Source organism: Mirounga angustirostris, unplaced genomic scaffold (assembly GCF_029215605.1).
Source record: "Mirounga angustirostris isolate CCGP_5_RB_7025 unplaced genomic scaffold, mMirAng1.0.hap1 SCAF_3, whole genome shotgun sequence".
Taxonomy (NCBI): domain Eukaryota; kingdom Metazoa; phylum Chordata; class Mammalia; order Carnivora; family Phocidae; genus Mirounga; species Mirounga angustirostris.
Genome location: NW_026991711.1, coordinates 25064620 through 25076133, shown reverse-complemented (window position 1 = coordinate 25076133; position 11514 = coordinate 25064620). Strand labels below are relative to the sequence as shown.

At 35.2% G+C, this 11514-nt stretch overlaps 1 pseudogene; it reads left to right on the top strand.

Moving 5' to 3' along the window:
• The first annotated feature begins 10484 nt into the window (after positions 1-10484).
• On the top strand, positions 10485-11281 carry LOC123838719 (small ribosomal subunit protein eS1-like; annotated as a pseudogene).
• The last annotated feature ends 233 nt before the right edge of the window (positions 11282-11514 follow it).

Sequence of the window (11514 nt, the reverse complement as noted above, 5' to 3'; positions counted from 1 at the left end):
AAACTCTTATTATATCTCCACAGAAACTATGAATTTTGTTGTCAAAATTTATGAAAGAGGGCGCCTGGGTGGCTCAGATGGTTAAGCGTCTGCCTTCGGCTCACGTCATGATCCCAGGGTCCTGGGATCGAGTCCCGCATCGGGCTCCCTGCTCAGTGGGGAGCCTGCTTCTCCCTCTGCCTCTCTCTCTGTCTCTGTCTCTTATGAATAAATAAAATCTTTAAAAAAAATTGTGAAAGAAATCTTACTAAATGATAAAAATTAAGACCAGCCTGTTGGAGAAAAGACTGATGTCTTTACTTTCTCTTCAGAAATGATCCTGCAGTATCCTTAGTATAGAAAGAAGTGAACAAAGATTATGTAGCCAAAGTTGTACAGAAAAAAATATATTAACAGATTTACATCAAGCAGTTATTTAAACAAAACATTATTATTTTCCTCTGGATTTTGTAATATCTGTCATATATGCTACCTCTCTAAAGAAGTCTTTAATCTGGGGTGCCTGGGTGTGTCAGTCAGTTAAGCGGGTGGCTCAGTGGGTTAAGCAGCCAGCTCTTGATTTGGCTCAGGTCATGATCTCAGGGTCCTGGGATCGAGCCCCGAGTCTGACTCTCTGCTCAGCGGGGAGTCCGCTTGAGCTTCTCTCTCCCTCTGCCCGCCCCCCGGTCCCCTGCTGGTGCATGCTCGCTCTCTCTAAAATAAATAAATAAATCCTAAAAAAAAAGAAGACTGTAATCTGATGCAAACTCTTTTCCCACTCTAAATAAATACATAACATTGCAGCTAATTTTAAACTCAAGGCTTTATATTGTTGGATAATTTAAACTTGAAGCCCCAAGTCTGAAAGCAATTCTCGCTCCATGCAGCTACCGCCAGTGATGGATTCTCAGTCCTCCCAGAAGCATTTGCTCTGTTGCTCACTCCTTTCTTCTGAATATACTTTTTTATTTGGCTTCAGGGCACGACAATCTCATGGTTTTCTTCCTATCATACTCTAAATACTATTGCTTCTCTATTCACACCCACTGTCTTTGAGATTTTATCCAGTCTGGATCAGTGCCATCAAACTGCAACACAGCTGGTATTTCCAAACACCCGGAGTTACACTACCGGCCAAGAACGCCAGACTTCTGTACTCATTTCTGCCTCCACATTTATTTCTATGTGGTTATCTGCTAGACATCCCAAACTAATATGCCGCAAACTGAATTCCTGATCTTTTTTTTTTTTTTTCCAAAACCCACTTCTACAGATATCTAGTCTTAATTAATGGCAACTCCTTACTAGTTATATCTTGCCTTGTATCTGTGATTGTGCATGATTTTTTTTGAAGTATCTCAAACACATCAGGCATTTTTCCTCAGAAAACTGGTATTTTCACTCTCTCTGTTTGGAATACTGTACATCCCAAATATATAGATTACTCAGTACCTCACAAAATTCAGTCTTTATTCAAAGGCCACATTTTCAGTGAAGCCTTCCCTGACTATTTAAAATTGAACATCCTATCCTAATTGTACTTAATCCCCTTTATGATTTATTTCCCCATCTAAGGTGTTTATTTTTTATATACTATATTTACTTATTTTATGTGTTTGGTTTTTTTTTAAAGATTTTATTTATTTGACAGAGAGAGACACAGCAAGAGAGGGAACACAAGCAGGGGGAGCGGAAGAGGAAGAAGCAGGCTTCCCGCTGAGCAGCAAGTCCTATGCGCCGCTCGATCCCAGGACCCTGGGATCATGACCTGAGCCGAAGGCAGACGCTTAACGACTGAGCCACCCAGGTGCCCTATTTTATGTGTTTTTTATGTTTATCTTCTCCCATTAGAATTCTCGCTCCATGCAGCTACCGCCAGTGATAGATTCTCAGTCCTCCCAGAAGCATTTGCTCTGTTGCTCACTCCTTTCTTCTGAATATACTTTTTATTTGGCTTCAGGGCACAACAATCTCTCAACAAAAAGATTTTTTCTTTTTGTTAATTACATTACTGACTTTGCAGTGTGTAGAGTCATGCCTCAGACACACAACTCCTTGAATAAATAATTTTTGAATGGATATTAAATAAATTTAAGCTACTAGTCACATTTATTTCTCAAAGGTTATTTTTTGTGTACCTTTATTCTAAAGAAGTATCTCTTAATTTTCAAAAGGTAGAGTCATTTAAAACCTCTATAATGAATGAATAAATAAATAATATTCCATTTACCTACATGATGTGATGTTGGTAAGTTTTCTAAGATTATGCCTATGTAATTCCTTATTCTGAAATCTAAATAGCAACAGTGGAAAAATTATACATCAATCATAGAATCATATGTACCTGATCAATTTATATTTGCCATATATAAACAAAATACACATGTGTTATGACCCTAGCACCTACACAAAGATAATAATGAACACTAGGTAAACCCTGGGTGTCTCAGGATATTATTAGGATAAGTTTCACTCTTATTATCCCTGAAAGAATATCTGAAAGGTATTCTAGAGCTAATGCAAAAACTGAAATTGGATCTAGGCTTATTTCAATGGTCAATGTATTATACAGTTAATTGGAAATCCCAGAGAAAACTTATAATTGATTTCCCATTCATGATATTATATCCTAGTAAGATTGTTAAAATATACACCCATAAGTGTATCTATACCTGCTTTAATATAACAAATAAAATACTCATTTCTCTAGGCAAGGCATTCCCAAGGGCAAGCGTATTTGGTTTATTTTAATGCATAAATTAATTTTTCCTTTTGAAAGCTTTTCTAACGTTTTATTAAAAAAAGTCTTTTCCTATAGGCACCTTTAAAATGATGATTTAACTAATATAAAAATATTCTAGGCACTTCCTTATGAAACCCATTTTTTAAAAAGCCACTTACTTTTCATGTTACTTTTCAGTAACATCTTGTTTTCATCTGATATGTTTGCAGAAATTTAATAGAAACTTTTGATTTGAAAGTGTGCTTTATGTAAAAAGCCCAGGAAAGGAAATAAATGACTGAAGAAGTATGGTCCTTACAGTGGACTAAAACATAATACACTTCAGTGATAACATTTTAAAATTACATAGGTTAATAATTATATTATTAATTAATTATAACATTATATTACTATATAGTAATGGTTAATATAATCAATATATGAATTATAATAATAATTAGTGAATATTATATGGATTTAATTGTTGAAAATAAATATTTAATAATTTTAAAAATGATATACATTATCTTTATTTGTAGTCTGTTTTCTAGTTTTTCTAGTTTTGGAATGAAGTTTGTCTTACTCCCATAAAATTAATCAACTTTAACCCTTTTTCTCTTTCACAACTACTTGTGTTAGATAGTACACAAAATACCAACTCTCAGTACCATTCCTCAGAATCTTGGTAAGACACATACACAGTGTTGCCTGGGCCGGGATATTTTCAACATTTCAAATTTCACTAATGTTTATGAGACTACTCATTTTTTCATTTTTTTCTTTACCAATATAAGCATTTTATGTTTTTCAATAATTTAATGCATCTTGTCTAAATTTTCAAATTGATTTTGGTATTAATATTTATAATACTCCTTTATCATGTTTTTTTTTTTTAAGATTTTATTTATTTATTTGAGACAGAGAGAATGAGAGACAGAGAGCATGAGAGGGAGGAGGGTCAGAGGGAGAAGCAGACTCCCTGCCGAGCAGGGAGCCCGATGCGGAACTCGATCCCGGAACTCCAGGATCATGACCTGAGCCAAAGGCAGTTGCTTAACCAACTGAGCCACCCAGGCGCCCCCTTTATCATGTTTTAATCTGTTATGACTGTCTTTTCCTCCCTTTTATTCTGCATTTTTATTTTAAACACCTTTTTCCCTGACATTTCTTGTTAGTAAGATAGAATACTAATATATTTCAAAATAGCAGTTTTTAGCTTTATTAATCAAACTTATGTTGCTATTTATTTCGCTTTTATCTTATAATTCCTTTGTTATTGCATTTCTTTCTGCCTTTCCATTTACTCTTTGTTTTTATCAGCTTTTGATTTGAACATTTTAGTGCATTAATTCAATTTTTTTTTGTTTTTACTTTCATATATTTAAAGTTACTTATTTCCTTTGTGGTATTGCTGTACCTGTGTATTTTAGTTATCTATTGATGTAAATAAATTAACCCACTTAATGGCTTAAAACAGCAAACATTATCTCAGTTTATATGGATCAGAAATCCTGCATTGTTTAGCGGCTCAAAGTTTCTCATGAGATTAAAGTCCAGCTGGTAGCCAGGGCACAGTGTCTTCTGAAGTCATTCCTGGGAAGTATCTGCTCCAAAACCACCAACATAGCTGCTGGCAGAATTCAGTTCTTTGTGGCTTATGGGATGGTGATCCCGGTTCCTTGCTAATCTTGGCCTATCCATGGGGCAGCTTACAACATGGCAGCCTGCATCAGTAGAGTAACCGAGTGAGAGAGGGCAGGTAATATGGAAGCCATTGTCTTTTTATATTAATCTCAGAAATAATATCACTTTTTCCATGTTTTATTATTAAGAAATGAGTCACTGGGTCCACTTTACACTCGAGAACAGGGCATTTTACCCATTTTTTTGGACATGTATTCTTCAATTGGCACTCAACTCTGTGTATCTTATAATTGGCCTAAGGGTTATTTTTCTTCCCATTAAGGATTATTTTTTTAATTTTTTATTTTAAATTCTGGATATATAGGATTTTAAAATAGCTATCATGTGTTTATTATTCCTGTTTCTTAGTTTATGGTCCTTGAAAGCCTGACTTCAAAATTGTTTACGGCTCTTGTTTTCCATTTCTGTTCCTCTTTTATTCAGCATATGTTTCTTTATGGCCTTTATATTGATTAAATATATTTTATACTATTTTAGTTGATAGATTTATAAGATATCACAACCCTTCTTCTTTTAAAATGATACTAATAAATCTAACGTATTGCAATAAATAACTTTATAATCCCTAAACATTGAACACTTTGAAAGAGAAACACTTAAAAAATGCTTCAATAGTTTCAAATTGCCATGTGTTATAGGGAATGATTTAAAGTTACTAGAGCACTTTATTTCTTTAAAATGTTTCAGTTTGGAATTGAATAAAAAGAGGGATTGAGCATATATTCATTATTGAGAAAATATGACAAATAATTTCAGATGTACTCTTGGAACCTAAGTAAAAAGGAATGAATAGGAGACTTCAGTATGTGAGTTCAGGACATTTTTTGCTCGTATCTGTTAGTTTTGGAATAAATTCATTCTCATTTTGAATGTTCCTCTAACATTTTATATTATAAAGAGAATTTTCTAGCCATTCAGTAATGGAGAGAAAATATACTTTTAACAATTTCTCCAATTTTTCTTGAAAATATGTTTGTATAGCCGTATCATTAAGAATGAAAGAAGTTGGATGTGCTTAACTCTGCAATTTCTAGTGAAAATCAGTGTCATTTTGTTTTAAATGCAAGGAACAATTCTGTAAAATCCTAAGCAATGAAAAACATTATCTTCAGTTGTGAAATAGGTTGAGATTAATTAGGTTTGGACTGAAGGCTAGACTAAACTCCCAGAAGTTGGATTTACTAACTATTCAGTTCAGCTGGCCAAATTTGGGAGGCCTAACTGAAATTTGTATCTAAAAGCATCGCTCTGGGATTTTTTAAAAAATATTTTATTTATTCATTTATTTGAGAGAGAGAGAGAGAGAGCATAAACAGGAGGAACATCAGAGGGAGAGGGAGAAACAGACTCCCTGCTGAGCGGGGAGCCTGTGCAGGGCTCCATCCCTGGACCCCAGGATCATGACCTGAGCCTAAGAGATGTTTAATTGCCTGAGCCACCCAGGCGCCCCTCACTCTGGGATTTAAAAAAAATACTCTCTGCAGGTTCAATCATAATAAAGTGTCCAGATATCAATTTTGCATTTTTTCTATTTCTTTGGGCAACACAGCATAAATTTTTCTAAAACCAAGAGAGAAATTCTGTGGATTTTGACGAAATGAACATACTAGGTTTCTGGTTAATGATGGTAAATGGAGCATGTTCACTTCTTCCCTTCTGAAACTCTACTAAAACAAAGAGTAGAGTAAAGAAGGGAGGATATTGCCACACAATTCTACTAAAATATAATTCTTTATTTTGAGATAACTGTAGATTCATATGCAGTTGTTGTAATAAGAAACAATACAGAAAAATCCAGTGTGTCCTTTATCCAATTTCTACCAGTCAGAACGTTTTGCAAAACTACTGGATCACTGTATCACAAACTTTCCTTTGTAACAAGAAGCCCTCATGCTGCCCTTTTAGAGCTGCATTCACCTCTCCCACCTCCAGACCTGACTTAACCCCTGGCAACCACTAATCTGTTCCCTATTTCTATAATTTGTCATTTCAAGAATTCCCTATAAATGGAATCATATAGTATCCAGCCTTTCTTTGTTGTTGTTGTTGTTTTCACTCAGCATAATTCTCTGGAGATTCATCCAAGTTAATGAGGTATCTGTGTTCTGTTCCTTTCTGTCAGAGTAGTATTCCATGGTATGGATTGACCATAGTTTTGTTTTTGTTTTTTTACACATTCTTTTGTTGAAGAACATTTGGGTTTTGTCCAGTTTGGGGTTATTACAAATAAAACTTCTGTAAGCATTCATGTACACAGGGTTTTTGTGAACATAAATCTTCATTTCACTGCAGCTTGTCTTTTCTCTTAATAGGGATATTTTAATAGGGTTTTCTGTAGAGCAACAGATTTTAATGTTGATGTCAAGTCTAATTTATTTTTTTTAATGTATCATGCTTTTAGTGTCAACTCTAAGAACTCTTTTCTATCCCCGTAACCTGACTATTTTCTCCTAGGCTTTCTTCTAAAAATTTTATGATTTTATATTTAAGCACATGACCCATTTTAGCTAATTTTTGTATAAAGTATGAAATTTTAGGTCAAGAGTTCTGTTTTGTTTTGTGTTGGGTTTGACTGTAGATATCCAGTTTCTACCGCACCAAAGGATATCTTTCTTCCATTGTATTGGCATGTTTAAGCAAAAATTGGTTGGGCATATTTATGTGGAACTATTTCTGGTGGGTATTCTGTTTCATTGATCTATATGTCTGTCGCCCCACCAATACCACACAGTCATGATTTATGTAACTTTATTATAAGTCTTAAAATTGGGTAGACTTATTCTCCCCCACTTTATTCTCTTTCAGTATTGTTTTAAGTATTCTAATTCATTTGCATCTCCATATAAATTGCAGAATACTGTTTTCTACATAGGCAAGAAAATTTTCTGGGATTTTGACTGGAATTGTCTTAAACCTGTAAATAATTCAGGGAGAGTTTATGTCTTTGCTATGTAGAGTATTCTAATCCATGAACCTATTATACAGTTACCCTTGAACAACACATTTGAATTGGGCAGGTCCACTCATCCATGGACTTTTTTTCAATAAATACAGTACAGTAATCTAAGTATATTTTCTCTTCCTTATGATTTGCTTAATAACATTTTCTTTTCTCTGGTTTATTGTATGAATACAGTATATAATACGTATAACGCACAAAATATATGTTAATTACCTATGTTACCAGTAAGGCTTCTGGTCAACAGTAGGCTATTAGTAGTTAAGTTTTTCGGGGAGTAAAAGCTTTAAATGGATTTCGGCTGTGAGGGGCTGTTGCCCCTGATCCCCATGTTGTTCAAGAGTCAACTATATATCTCTCCAATTATTTAGATTTTTAAAAATTCCTTTATCAGCATTGTACAGTTTGTAGCATGTAAGTCCTATACATGTTTTATTAAATTTACACATAAATATTTCATTATTTTTGAGTAATCATAAATTATGTTTCTAATATAGTTGTCCACATATCCACTAATGGTATATAGAATATAACTGAATTTTAAAACATGTGTCATGTATCTTGTGACCTTGTGGCCACTGTGGCCATTTTAAATATAATTCTTTTGTCTTTAGGTTTAAGAAATGTTATTATAATATGTCACAGCATGGATTACTTTGGATATATCTTGTTTGGGATCCTTTCAGTTTCTTGAATCTGTATGTTTGTTTCATGTCAAATTTGAGTTTTCAGCCATTATTTCTTCAAATATTGTTTCAGCTCCAACCACTTTATTTTCTCTATCCATGACTGCAGTGGCACAAATGTTAGCTCTTTTTTTTATAGTGCCTACTATAGATTGAGTGTGTTGCCCCAAAATTCATATATTGAAATCCTAATCTCCAGTGTGATGGTATCAGGAGGTGGGACCTTAGGAAAGTGATTAGTGCTCTTGCCACGTGAGGACACAGGAAAAAGAATTCCATCCCTAAACCAGGAAGTGTGCTCTCATCATACACGGAATCTGATGGTGCCTTGATCATGGACATCCCAGTTTTCAGAACTGTGAGAAATAAATTTCTGTTGTTTATTAGCCACCCAGCCTATGGTATTCTGTTATAGAAGCCCTACTGGACTAAGAGTGCTAACTATCTTTGAGGCTCTTTTTTTTCCCCCTTTTCCCCTTTCCCCTGTTCAGATGGCATAATTCATATGAATCATGAATGTTTCATCTTCCAGTATACTGATGCTTTCCTCTTTATAATTCATTCTGCTGTTGATTTCATAATCTGAGCTTTTTTATTTTGGTTATTACATTTTTAAATTATATGATTTTCCATTTGGTTCTTTTTTTTTGTATCTTTTATGTCTTCACTGAAATGTTGTATTTCCTTTCTGGGTATTTCTGTCATTTCATTTGTTTTAAGTATGTTCATAACTGTTATTAAGATATTCTTACATTTCTGCTTCAAAATGCAGAATATTTTGAAGAATACTATATGCAGAATATATCTGCATATAATTCCCAAAATCTGCCACCTTGATGTTGATAGCTATTATCTTTCTTTAGTTGACTCGAAATCATTTTGGTTCTTGGTATGACAAGTGATTTTCTATTGAAATATGAACATTTTTATATTATATCCTGATTTTCTGGATTTTATTTAAACCTGTTTTAACTGTTTTTTTCTGACTCTCTTCCAGCAGTAAAAAGGGGTTTGCCACCTTGTTATGTCAGGTGGAGATAGAAGTTCAGGTTTACAGCTTGTCCTCCATTGACATTGTGGCATGTGGTGGGGTGGCATCTCATTTCTGCTCATCTGGGCTGGAGATGGAGATTCCAGCTCATTGTATGGATCACACCATAGTCAGGCTGACCTCATTATCACTGGATGGTGGTAAAAGTTCTCACTTTCCACCAGGCTTCCTCTGACACTATTACCTTGAGGAATGGGAGGAGAGTCTCATACTGCTAGGTGGGGGTGGAAATCTAGGCTCTCCACATGGCCTTCCTACCTATCCAATGACACTACCTTGGAGGAGGATGGGTGTGTTGGGCATATCTTTAGAACCTCAAAGGGGTGGAAGTCTTTTCACCCTTCTTCACTTTGGCTGGTATGGGTGGTTGTAGGCCCATTACTGTTTCTATGGTGCTTGACTGGAGTAGTTTAGTTATTGTTTAAAAGCTTTCTGTAATGCCAGGCCACCCTATACTGGTGCCATATTTTAGAAGACTCTGTTTTGGCTTTAGTTGGTCATAATTCTTTCTAGGATGACACTTTTCAATGAGCAAAGTTGTACGTACCCGGAACCTGAGACCCCACTCCAACCTTCCTTGTAACTAGGACTCTGAAATGTCCTGCACAGCTACTTTCCAGGATAGTTCAAGGTTCTTTGTTAGATTTCCTCTGAGTATGGACCATGCTACCAATGTATGCCCCACTAGGCCCAAGATGGCCAAGAGCCGCTGTTTGTAAAGAATACAGATTGCACTTGAATGTGGTAGTAGAGATGTTTGCATGCATGTGGTGAAGCACTATACTGTGTAAAACAGAGGTGGGTATATGCAGAGAAGGGGATCAGGTGGTAGAGAGGAAGAGGGTTATCCCTGTATACCATTGTGTCTTGGCAAGGAATTCCAAGGAGTTTGAGAATTCTGAATTTTAATGTGGCCACCCAGGTTTCAGAAAAGTATTTTTATTAAGGTAGGAGGATAGAACATATTTTTCAGAGTATGTTAGCATGATTGACAATTTTTTACATATATGGCTCTCCATTTTGACATTTGCCTCAAGCCCCATGAAAGTTCATGACTGAAATTAAAGGACCTTTAATAACAGAACTGTAGACTAAACCTCAGGAAATTTCCAAGGTATTAAAATGAAATATAAGAGAATGATGAATGAGACGTGTCTTGTAGGATCAATTCAAAACACATAACATCTGCATTATAATGATGGAATTTACAGAAAGAATGACAAAGAAAAAGGAAAGATAAAAATGTTCATTATGATAATGAAACAAAATTTCTCAAGGAAGAGAGTCACGGTTTTCCAGATTGATAGAAACCCAGAACACAGCAGGAAAAAAAAAATCCATTTCAAGAAATCCCATTAAGAATATTAGATCTGGAGCAGTGCCATGGTGGTAGGCAAGAACAAGCACCTTACAAAAGGCAGCAAAAACGGAGCCAAGAAGAAAGTGGTTGATCCATTTTCTAAGAAAGATTGGTATGATGTGAAAGCACCAGCTATGTTCAATGTAAGAAATATTGGAAAAATATTAGTCACAAGAACTCAAGGAACCAAAATCGTATCTGATGGCCTCAAGGGCCATGTTTTTGAAGTGAGCCTTGCTTATCTGCAGAAGGATGAAGTTGCATTTAGAAAATTCAGGCTAATTACTGAGGATGTTCAGGGCAAAAACTGCCTGACTAATTTCCATGGCATGGATCTTAACCATGACAAAATGTGCTCCATGGTCAAAAAATGGCAGACCATGATTGAAGCTCATGTTGATGTCAAGACTACCAATGGTTATTTGCTTCATCTGTTTTGTGTTGGTTTTACTAAAAAAAACACAATAATCAGGTGTGGAAGACCTCTTATGCTCAGCACCAAAAGGTCCGTCAAATTAGGAAAAAGATGATGGAAATCATGACCCGAGAGGTGCAGACAAATGACTTGAAAGAAGTGGTCAAGAAATTGAGTCCAGACAGCATTGGAAAAGATATAGAAAAAACTTGTCAGTCTATCTATCCACTCCATGATGTCTTTATTAAAATAGTAAAGATGCTGAAAAAGCCCACGTTTGAATTGGGAAAGCTCATAGAGCTTCATGGTGAAGGTAGTAGTTCTGGAAAAGCTATTGGGGATGAGACCGGTGCTAAAGTTGAACAAGCTGATGGATATGAGCCACCAGTCCAAGCATCAGTTTAAAATTCAGACATTTAATGGTGACAAATAAAAAAGTCTCATTTGTGATGTTTAAAAAAAAGAATATTAGAACACCTGAAATGATGAAAAGATGCTATAAGTATCTGGGAGTTGGGGGTAGAGGAGGCAAATACAAATGACAATGGAGCAAAAATGGGAATTGCCTTGGAATTCTTAACAGCATAGGAAGCTATAAAAGAAGTGTGAAAAACAGAATGAAGAACTTCACATGTAAA